Source organism: Pteropus medius, unplaced genomic scaffold (assembly GCF_902729225.1).
Source record: "Pteropus medius unplaced genomic scaffold, Ma_sr-lr_union100, whole genome shotgun sequence".
Classification (NCBI taxonomy): Eukaryota; Metazoa; Chordata; class Mammalia; order Chiroptera; family Pteropodidae; genus Pteropus; species Pteropus medius.
The window spans coordinates 6,182,467-6,194,920 of NW_024344437.1; the positions used below are offsets into that span (position 1 = coordinate 6,182,467).

The 12,454-nt window shown below is 39.5% G+C and overlaps 1 protein-coding gene across 1 annotated transcript in view; it reads right to left on the reverse strand.

The window, feature by feature from the left end:
• SACS (sacsin molecular chaperone) overlaps positions 1–9,968 on the reverse strand; it is a 73,955-nt gene extending 63,987 nt beyond the window's left edge. Inside the window, exon 1 of the mRNA XM_039873039.1 lies at positions 9,858–9,968. The gene's annotated coding sequence lies outside the window, so the exon portion shown is untranslated. The remainder of the gene's footprint in view (positions 1–9,857) is intronic.
• Positions 9,969–12,454: the final 2,486 nt, after the last annotated feature.

The window sequence follows — 12,454 nt, forward strand, 5'->3', positions numbered from 1 at the left end:
AAACTAGATTATCTAAACCAGATCGGGACAGTGTGAAAAGGGAAAATTACTGGCTAATTTCACTCATAAACACAGATGCAAAAATTCCACATGCATATTAGTGAGTTGAATCCAACAATGTATAAAAAAGATAAAACCTGATGACCAAATTGATTGGATAAAATCCAGTGTCTATTAAGAACAGAAAAAAAAAAAACCAAAAAAAAAACTTTTAATAAACAAGGAGTAGATGTAAACTTCGTTAAAAGGCAAACTAACGGCAAAACTTATGCTTATATGGATACAGTCCTTTTCTGTGTGCATTTCTATTCAGCCTTTTGCCGGAGGTGCTAGCCAGGACAGACAGAAAAAGGAGCAGAGGAACAAAGAAGAGTTGGGGAGGGGGAGGGGAAACAAAACTGTCACTATTCACAGACGGAATAGTCATTAAAAAATTCAGACAAATTAACATAATAATAGAACTTATCGAGATGGTTGATTAAGTTCAATTGTATTTCTACATACCGGCAATAGTTTTTAAAAAATATTTTTAAAAATTTTTTTTAAAAAAAACATTTATAATAGTAAAAAATATATATGTTACCTTGGGATAATTTTAACAAAATAATTTTTATAAAAATTTTAGGAAATCTATAAACATTAACAAAAGGCGCTAAAAAGGCTTTTTTTAAAAAAAAAAATGAGGACATCTATATATATGGTGGGCATGAAGGCTCAATATCACAGAAAGATCAACTCTCTTCAAATTGATCTTTTAGTTCAAAGGAATTCCAATCAAAATCCCAACAACAAAATAAATAAATAAACAGGTTTATTGAAAAAATAAAACTTGTCAAGCTGATCCTAAATGTTTTTTGGAAGAACAAAGGGACGTGAATAAAGATACTCTAGAAGAGTAAGGAAGACACTTACTTTACTCACAAACCTTAAAATAAAACTATAATAACAAAATTAGTGTGGCATTCACACAGGAACAATCAAATAGAGTAAAAAGCTTAGAAACAGATCCATGCATTATTGCAAACTTGGTACATGGCAGAGATATTTGTAGAGTTCAGTGGGGAAAACTGTACCATACAAAAAATATTACTGGGACAAGTGGTTGTGACATAGAAACAATTCATCTGTACCTCACACTGTGCACAAATGTCAACTCCAGATGATTAAGGGCATAGTAAGAAAATCACATCTTAAAGTTTTCAGAAAGGAATAGGACACTATTTTTATGACCTGAGGGTAGAAAACTATTCCTTAAACAACAAACAGCAAGCACTAACCACAAAAGAAAATATGGTCCCATTCAAACTACATTACAGTCAAGAACTTTTATTCCCCTAAGACGAGCCACATAAATCAGAACACAGATAATTGACAAAGGTTGTGTGTCCAGACTATAGAGAACTCTTGAAAATGAAAAAAGAAGCAACCTTAAAAAAAGTGGGCAAAAGACTAATTTATATATACTCTTTTATATGCATAATATTTTCATTATGCATCATGAAACAAAACAAAAATTAAATCTGTACTGTAAATTCTGTCTTATATATGGGATAATATTGAAAATAGTTTCATAACATAAAAAAACATATGACATCTCTGTTTAAAATCATGTTTTTCCACGTAGCCCCATGAGTACTTGAAACACGGCTAACCCAAATCAAGATGTAAGCATAAAACCACGCCAGATTTGGAAGGTTTTTATACGAAAAAAAGAATGTAAAGCATCTCGGCAGTAAGTTTTATATTGATTACACGTTGAAATTATCACATTTTGGATTATTGGGTTAAATAAAATATATTATCAAAATTAATGTTATCTATAAAAATGTCATTAATATCTTTTATTTATTGTCATAATAGTCGTTAAGAATTATCGTGTTGTTAGTTAACGTATTATCATAACGTTAATTAAGAATTAGGTGCAGGTGGAATAATAGAGTCTGTGTACCAAAATTTATAAAAAGAAGGAAAGAAGGGAGAGGAAAGGATAGGGAGGAGGGACAAGGAGAGAAGGGGTCATCTCACTATGTCCCCGAGCACCTGCTTCTTTTCTGAACACCGGTCACTCGCTCACTGTTGTCAGGGCATGCGTCCCACAGCTCGCGAAACACTCTGTGAGAACTTATTCCCGAGTGTTTCCTTAGTCTACCTTAGTCTTCCAAAGATCCACAACCCTCCTTAATTAATGGGAAATTCTGCAGGCGGCGTTGTAGTAGCTTACTGTTGTGTAGTCCTTTACAGTTACATACGCTGACTCGTGTGATTCTCAAGATGACTTCGTAAAAGAGGTGAGACAGATAGTTTCCTTATTTTACAGTTTAAGAGATGGAAATTGAAGGAACGTAAAGGACTAGCCCAGGCTATGAGGGCATAGAGAAGGGCACGGGGGGTTCCCAGGGCCCGTTGACGGGGCGCCACCAACATGTCAGTCTTTGTGACCTCTTGCTCTGCAGTCACAGCATCTAGGGAGAGAGAGTGCCATTGGAGTGCCTCTTGGAGCCCTGTGCCACTGTAAGTTCGCACCGAGGAAGGAAGTGACACAGCTCCAACACAGGCTCTAGATCCCGAGTTCAGGGGTTTCTCTGATAAACCGGACCATTTGTCATATAATAGTATCGAAATGTGTAGAGTACATCAACACTCATAAAACGTTTATTATATGTTGTTTAATTTATTCTCATGATTATTGTGTACTAATTCAAGACCAAAAATATAGGCAAAAGAGATATTAAAATGTTTTTTTTATTTCTCCCTCATGATTTCACACACACACACACACACACACACACACACACTTATATTCACCAAATATCTTTTGGTGTGCCATAATTAGACACTCTAAATATGCAGATATATGAGCATATGTGCAAAGAATATCTCTGCTTGTAATTAAATATTTAGTTCTATTTAATTTTTATTATTTTAAACCACAAAAATGCTTTTTGTTTCTGGCTGTTTATATGATTAACATTATATAGGATTTTTATATTTGTATGTTTTATGCTTCCTTTGCATATAATCTGCATTGATAGTGTCCATCTTTGAGTGTTTCAGTAATCACATATTTACTTTTATAAATCCTTAACGATAATGTTACATGGAAGATAAACGCTAGTAGCCTTTTTTATTGCATCTAATGTGATTGAATGGCAGTTAATGCAATTTAAAAATAAGAAATATGAGCTTTCAAACTATCATTAATAATAAATTTAAGGCAGTTCCTTATTAAGACAATCGAATTAATCATGACATGATAAATCTGGTATTTTTTCCTGCTTTCATGATAATTGTGTTTATGTAGTTCATTAACGTGGCCCAAAATATTAGTATATCCTAAATTTTATATACGGTTGTAATGTCATTGACAGTAAAATTAAAATGCAGTATAGTAAGATTACTTTGTAGAGATATGGTGTTTCAATTTGCTAAAGTGATTTCATAGATATTTTGTTATTTAGGTCTCGTTACAGCCTGGTGATTGGGTAGGACATTTTCAATTTGTTTTACAGATAAGAAAATTGGTGTCCAGACCAGTCAAGCGACACTCCATGTGCAGGTCCTCTGACTCACAGCCCTTCCCTTATTCCCTGCCCTTGAGCGCCTGGCACAATCCGGGCACGCCCATAGCGTCCCCTTCTCTCCCTGTCCCTTCCCCCAGGAAGGAGAAAGCTGCCTCTGCATCACCTCATGCTGGGGGTGCTGTGGCATGGTGGACATCACGACTTGAGACTCACATAAGCTCTCTGTGCCCAACGTTCCTTGTCTGTAAAACAGGGCCAACTCGATCATCGTAAAGACCAACTTGAACTATGTCTCAAAGGGCTTAGTGAGCTACACGCTTTTGTGTAAATACTGGATGCTTTTGAATGCGTGAAGTGACGTGAAATGTATTCATGATTTTCTCCGCCCCTGGATTCGTGTCCTCCTGTGACGTGTCACAGGTCCAAATGGTAATGCTCTGTGAGGCCCACGGAGCAGGTCGGGGACAGCCATCCTCGCCAGCCGTGGAATCTGTTCCTCTGGCTGTGAAAGCTGAAGCTGCTGCCCACGGCTCACAGAAACACTGCGTCCATTCAGTGACCTCTTCGCCTTCCCAGCAAAAATATCCTGTTTTGGCAACCTGGGCCTTTCCCATAGTCGGTGGACTTGGCACCCTACGTGATCTCATTTGAGGAGTAGGAAAGAAACATGCCAGCTTCTCTTACTCACTGAGGTGACCATTTCTCTGAGTTACAGTACTTGAAACAGAAAGAGCCCCGAGACCCAGGGCTTTGAACATGACCTTGTGTAAACAACTGGTGATGATTCCTTAACCCAAAGCCACCCTCGGGGGAGGCAGGCAGAGAGATGAGTGTGGGAACACAAGGGGGGTCCTAAGGTGAGAAGAAATGGACTTCACCAGACAGACGGAGGACAAAGCAAACTTCCCAGGGACTGGCACATAGACACCTGGCTGTCACCCAGGAGAAGGAAAAGAAAGGTCTTTCCTGCAGAAATGAGATAAAAATACAATCAGGAGTGACCCCTAATACCGGATCCTCTTCAGTATGCTGTCCTTTCTCTTCGTTTAAGGGTGTCTGTTGAATTTCAGAACCGCATCTTTTGCTCATTGACTTAGAACTAGAAAACTCGCTCCTCGTGGGGCCGGGGAGGAGGGGACCGGGGTGGAAGGGAGCCAGCAGGTCTCGGGCGACCCCTCCCCTTCCACTGCTGTTAGTGCCTCGGTGCTCACAGCTTTACCTATTACATAGCTTCAGTTTCCATGGAAACAGTCTTTTAATCCATTTATAGCAAAGAAGAGAGTCAGAACTGCCTTTTGCGACCTGCTGGGAGTGAGGTAGACACACAATTGTCTAAATGCAGGAATTAAAAATCAATGTTACTTTTTATCATGTTTGACCAGCCAAGTTCGTAGACTTGGTGAAAATCTACCCTTGAAAGTCCCTAATATTACAAAACCAAGAAGCCGAATGCAGACAGACGTTGGGCCAACAGAAAGCCTCCCCTGGAATTACCCTCAGAATAACTGCCACGCCCTCCTTGATGTCAGAAAAAAATGGGAGTCAGCAAGGACTTTTAGATGGCATCTTTGCCAAGTGCAGAAGTGAGATTAATTCGCCCTGTAAATCAATAGACCAAAAGGCAAGACGTAGCAAGAATTGCAGATGCCATTAATGACAGAACTGGATTGGGACAATCTGTTGTAAAAAAAGCCATGTCACTACAGCCATTATTTGACTTCACATATGCGTAACTGGAACCGAATATGTGCATAAATGCATTTTACAGAGCCCCAAGGGTAAAGCTAAAGGCACATGTGTATAATTCAATATTCGCATGTAAAATGTACAACAGAAAACATATCGTATCTCAGATTTATATGAAGAAGATATAACTTATTCCCTCAGTGTCCCAAGTGTCTTCTGCATTACACAAATCTTCCTGGTCCACTCAAGTTCCTCAAGGTGTCTTATTCATCTTTGATTCTGCCACTCGGTCACTTTTAAGGCCATGGATGCAGAAAGTATTCAATAAAGAGTGAATAATTTAGTCACTTTGGTCAATTTCCAGGTGGTAAAAATACACATATATTTTTATAGCATATCTTGAGTCGATCTAGCCTCGGCTTGCAGTCTGTCGATCACAGAGCTAATTGCGGGAGGCTGAGGTATGAGAGCGGCTAGCACGGGCATAGAAGCCCCTCGGTCTCAGGTTGGCCTTTAAAAGCTCAATTTATCTTCAAAGATAACATTTTACATAAAAATAACATACTACAGGGGTGAATTGTATGGTATATGAATTATATCCCCAATATATCTTTTTAAAAATAATATATTAAAAAAGATTATGTGATTAACACATATCGAATTGGATGTTATATGACTAATATTACCATTTTCTAGCTTTTTGAAGGGAAAAAGAGTGTTCTTTTGTTCACTTAAAAATCAATATTTCTTTGGGGAGCCAGCCATGTAAAGCAATGCCAGAAGCTTTTTTACCCGTTTTCTGATCTCTGATAAAGGGATAATTAACCCTTTATCAGTCCCATGAAGAAGGAAGAAACTGAGATTACAAGGGGTGAAGCGTCAGAGCTAGTATGATGGGCAGCCAGTTTTCAAAACTAAGTTTATCTGACTCCAGATAAATACATTTAAAATCTTGAGTATTGTTTTTATTCAGTAGCAGAGTCTCTGAGAAATATGAAGGTCCGTTGGACATAATATGTTCTTCAGGATTAGAATTTCTTAGGATAGTCAGTCATTTAGCTTGAAATGTAATAAACAAAAACATGAATAAATAAAACTAGTGAGATATTTAGCATATTATGGAAAATGGATAAAACTGAATGTAATTTATGTTTTAAGCTTAACAATCTAACAAATTAATATCCTTAAGTTCAAAGTAATATTATTTAATTCATCAATTAAGGTACTGTTTAAATAAGGTTGCCAGATTTAGCAAAAAAATATGCCCAGTTAAATTTGAATTTCAAATAAATAAAAGTCACTTTTTTTAGTATATGTATGTCTTATGCAGTATTTCCTGTATTTTATCTGATAACCTTATTAGGACTTTCTTTTGATGTTTAAATTTATCATTGCATTAAAAACAAAGAGAAAGGCTAAACATCTACTACTGTGTAAAATTGTGGACAAATTCCAGATACTTAAACAATTAAATACGTACTCCTCTCTAACGCTTCGTACTTTAATGAAATCAGATCTATGGAGTTTAAATGATCACCCATAGCAATTAGAGTGGCTTTGACTTATTTAAAAATGTTATAGTTCCAAAACACGTGAAAAGGATACATAGACTGCAGAGCCCATATTTTTCAGACAAGACAACAGACTCGTGGTCTAATCCAGAGTGGAATATTTCAAACGAATGTTCATCTGGACTTAAAATTGCTATAAGTGGAACAGATTTCTCCTTACAAAACAGAGACCACGAGGGAGGACTCCGGTGTGGGGAGCAGGGCTCAGGTCTGCAGTCCGAGGACTCGCTGATATTCATCGAGAAAAGCAAACTCGGATATCATTCAGTCAACTCCCTCTTTTTACAAATGAGAAATAGAGTTCTACTCTCGATCCTACGTTTCATCATCTGCAAAATGGGGTTGCCTGTTTCATACGGCTATTTCAAGAATGAAAACAGACAACAGATGTGAAAGCACATTTTTCGATCAAGTCATTGTTATATACTGAGTATCCTCCAAAGAGAACTGTGTGAATCATGTGCCCAGGACTTGAAGGAAATTTTAAATGATCTACTCCATACCTCTCACCCTAGAGATGAGTTAAATGACTTTCCAATTAGCACAAAGAGAAGCCAAGGCAGAGCTACGGGCACCTGCCTCAATTCCCAGGGCTTCTTCCAGCTTCTGGCCCAACAGCTCCATCCTAGATGTTCAAATCTGACACAGCGCGCTGAGTGCAGAGAGTTTACGGAAAGCAAAGGTAACAAGGAAAATGTGGGGGAAAAGCGTATAAAGCAGAAACTAAAATAGTCACAGGATTGGCAACACAAAGAGCCAATTGCCACCCAAGTTGTCCACAATCAGAATAGCCATGGAATTGTTCCGATTCCCGATGTGGCGCCCTTCTCATCAATCACATTTAACGGTCCTTACTCAGACTCACAGCAGGGCAGTCAGCATCATCATCCCACTGCTGCCATCACGAAGGATCTCACAGGCACTCCGCAAAGGGAGTCGGCCTTCCCTCCTCCAACAGAACAGCCCGATGGCAATGTGGCATATCGGCATTGCTCTTACAGGGTAAAGATCTGAGCAAGTACTGAATATATATTTTTTTGTACTTGGTCAGAGCTGATTCTTTGGTCAAAAGATCATTTCAAAATTAATTCCGTAAGGGAAATGGTATGGGAAACCACGTTAGCCTGCTTCCCCGTGGGTGCGTGGATAGGTATATGGGTAGACTCAATGGGAAAATGACAGAATACTCGCTAAATAGCTGTGTCGTGCCCCGTGCTGGGCTAGGGGCCTTCACACGCACGACCTCGTTCCAACTCTATGACAATTGTGTGAACAGTGGCTGCCATCATCTCGGACACAGGAAGGAACCGAGGCTTACAGAAGTTAAGAGCATTTTCAGCGGCTGCAGAGTTGAGATGTGAGCCTCAGCCTTCTGAGAGCAAGTCCAGCATAAAGCAACAATACGTAAAATGCTCCTGGGAGAAGCTAACCCTTGTCTTAAAAAGCTGTAATCAGACTTTTCTTTCTGTTACGTGAAGGATAGAAAACATCACATTAATCATGTAAAAGATCTTTCAAACCAGACAAGGTACAAGGAAAATACAGGAATGTGGAAAATCAGGCTAGCTTTGTTTGAAAGGGTGACTGGAGGAACCTTAATCTAGAGGGTAAAGGGGGAAATCGGTCGGCCCCAAAGCCAGGAAAGGCAAAGAAAGGAGGAAGGGGGTAACCACAGAGGAGAAAGGGAAAGGAACTGGTGTCATTTGTCTGCTGCATGAGTACGACTTCCAGGTAAAATTAGGGAGAGGAAGCTGGTTAGCCATAAGTAAAACCGCTGGGATGTACTAACCATGCACTGACCTAGTATGCATCTGGTTATCAACGGGTAGCTTAACAAAACAGTGTGGAAAATTTACTTCTTCACGTGACATATAAGATGGGATGAAGTGTCAATTATTTTTATCTGCATTGGTGGAGAAATAAAGACTCTTCTTCAGTATAACTTCCAGGCAGCTGTGCTGGCGACCACAGGGAATTGACCTGCTTTCTTCTGCCTTTGACTTAAACAAATGGAAGAGGATTTCACACCACAGAGAGGATAAAATGAAAGGCAAAACAGACTCACAAATATAGTGGACAATTTGGTGACGGACAGAGGGGAGCGGGGTTGGGGGCTGGGAGAATGAGGGGAAGGGTTAAAGAAGAACAAATTAGTAGTTGATAGTTGGTCAGGGAGATGGGGAGCAGTTAGCATTAATATGATGGCTAGGTGGAGGGTCAGGGGAGGGAGGGAGCAATTGGAGAGATCGTTTTATGAACTATATAGATGTCTAACCAATGTACTGCATACTTGAAACTAATTTAAATAAATACATTTTAAAAAGTAAAATTAAAGGCAAAACAAATGACGCGTTAGAAACAAATCAGGCACTCCTCACTGAGGTGTCGACTTTGTTTTAAGTAAAAGAAAAACAGCAAGAGATTTTTGCTGTTAAAATTGAAATACTCTTTCTAAGAATTTAGTGATACTTTTTAGAATAAAATTAAATAATTAAGTAAAATGCTTTTAACTAAAAGCAGATTTTTCAAATATTATTATATAAGATAACCATAAAATATGGAATCACTTAAGGGCATGCTGTTTAAAATGAGGGCAATTACTATAAATTAAACTATAAGCTACTTTGAGAATCTCACTTTATTATTCCACAAGACTCTTGACCCCACACTCCGTATTAGAGTAGTAGACCCATTGTGAGCCAACACTGCAACCCAGGCTGGAAATTAAAATGACAAAGCCGGCTTGTCTGAGCATCTTGAATACAGTGGATCTCTCTAGTAACTCTGAAGCTGGCGCCTCACCCACAATCCCACAGATCGCCAGCCCGAACTGTAAATTTTAAAAAGCACCCATTATTCACGGACGCACAACACATTAAAGAAGATCCTCCGTCCTCTAACCAAGTCTGTGTCTTAGGAAAACAGTCAGCGGTCTCCACAAACAACCGCAGTGCCTGACCGACCTGGTTCCGGCTTAGCTTGCAGAGGACTGAATGACCAAACTGTGGCGCCCGTTTATTCTTAAGCTTCTTCATTGTCCCTTCTCGGTTGTTATTTAGCTGGATCCTCAACTACTTACCGGTAGCTGTCAGCATCGCGTCTCCACGCCTTTGTTTTCCTTTGTCACATCAGCAGGTTCCAGCGTGACTGCCACCGCAGCTGCACTGGGTCGAGGCCGACTGACTGAGATGCCGCAGTCAGCAGCCCTCCCACCCCCCACCCAATGGCCTTTTTTTTTTCTTTTTTTAAAGAGATAGGACTATCATCCACCTTAGGTTTCAATAATGCTGCAGAATGCATCGCGGTCGCTCAAGCCTTTGCTGTAAAATAACAGGGATTGAAGTGAATGTTTGATTCTCTTCAAGTTGAAAAGATTGATGTTAAGAGGTAGGCATGGCTAACAAATAGACTGGCTCTGTTCAACACTAGCCTCGTGACCTTAGAAAAGTCACTCGTGGGTCTCATTTACCTTATAGAAAACGAAAGAGTTGTGACCAGGCAAAGTCCAGGCTGGAAATCGCATGATTTGCTAAAATTAAATTCAAAAACATCAGCTACACACACTCGCTAATAAAATACGATAACATACTATGTTTGCATTGCAAGTTATAGTTTACAAAGCACTTATTATATTTTATTTGGATTTGGGTAAGAGGTCCCAAAGGCTGTAAGGTATTCTAAGTTTTCACTTACTGCCAATTTAATAATAAAATTGTCCTTAAGTCAAATAGAACTCCATCCTCTTATTTCCTACAAATGGGGTTGAGAGATACCAAGAGAGCCTGTTTCTGTAAACAGCACCCCCCCAGCCCCCTTGTGTGTCTCATATTCTCATTAGAGTCCCCTAATACAACTGGCTACTTCATCAAGACAAATCTAGAATTGAGGCTTATCTAGAACTACTGGAACTGTGAAGCTCCCGGTTGCTTTACGTCTGAGAAAAATACCTAACTCAGCTCGGCAAGCTCCAGACCTGAAAAAGCCCAACTGATCTAAGGCAACATGTGTTTATTTTGGAAAATATGAGAAATAGAACCCATAATCCTACCATCTGAAATATTTGCTCTTTCTGTATATGCCATCATTTATGCAACCAATTCCCTGTTGTTCAGCTTTTAGGTTGATATATATTGTTTTCAGAAAGGTTATATCTTTTTGCACACCTAATCCCACTGCATGACAATAAGATACTGGTTAGGCAGAAATAGCCTAGTAATCTAGAGTTTAAAGTTTCGATATCTTCATGAGTGTTGCACGTGACATGCCTTTTTACTGTCACCGTAGTTTGCACGTGTTTATATGTAGCTTCGCACACATCCTGAAAGTGGTTTCATGTACAGCACAAGCCCTTGACTTTGCCACTTCCCAGATCTATTAGCACACTCAATAAACCAAATGAGTTCAGCTACATTCATGGTCCTATCTATGGTATTTGAACATTGTTATCAAAAGATTTAGACTTTGCCTTAGAAGTGTTAAGAAGCTAACAGTTTCTGGATAATTAGTGAATCACAAATCTTCCATGTTCTGGCCAAAGACTGACTATGGAAGTCCACAGGTCAGAGGTCAACAAATCTTTACCTCGCCTAAAGCTGTCCCTGAAAAATGGTGTAAGAAAGTGTCATCTAGTGCCACCCTTGCCCAGAACCACAAAAGCTCAGCCAAAGGAATAAGTCTTTGCCACTTGTCTAGGGCATGTAAAGAGCTGGTGCCACTGACCCTCTGGCTGCTTCTAGATGATTCCCAGCTGTTGCTCTTACTATAACCCACTCTTGTCACATGGCCTAACCTCTCTTCCCACGTGGCCTGGAGACCACATGGCCGTCACAGTCTTCTTCCACAAAGTTGTGCAAGCATCAGAATTTTATCAACTCAGAAATGGCCTCTGTTCACCCTGAGAGGTGTCAGCTCAATCTCAGCATACACTCGTAATTCTGGAGTCTTAGCTTTAATATCGTTGTCACGGATTCTGTTAACTCACCCGTGTATGATGCCAGTGCTCTCTCAATGACTGCTTTCGGCAGTTTAGTAGGGCAGTCATGGATCCAAGTGCTATAAACCAGTAAATATCCAGGCAAGTCATAGATGATTATTGGCCTTCAGTTTCTTTGTCTGTAAAATGGGATGCTGACTTCCGATATGGAGCATATGGTGCTTGGCATATAATAGATATTCAAATTATAGAAGTTATTAGTCTCATATTTTTTATTTAGAGGTTATTAGTTATTTTTCCTACTTTAGGACACTTTTCCAATTTGGGAAGTATAGTTTTAGAGGTAGGGATAAGACTCTTGTCTCTAAAAACTACCTACATAACCTCAGCTTGAGACTTTCAGAAAATTCCCAGTTACCCATCTAAAAACAGCAATGATCCAAAAATATGCCCTAAGAAGGCCACATAGACCCCAAGTTAGAGAAATATGAGGGACACCAGGTAACGATGAACAGAAACATGACGTCATAAGCACTGCAGCTCCTCAGAACAACGAGCCACACATTAAAGACACAGCCATGTCATAGATTCCCTTTAAATCCCCCACAGCTTCTAGCCCAAGTGCGTGGCCAATGTCAGCTGAACAGAGGGGGCTTGGGGAAGAGAATACTTTTTCCTCAGGCTGATTTTGTTTTCACTGTGTTATGTCGGGGACCTGAATATGCTACCCTAAAATATTTCGC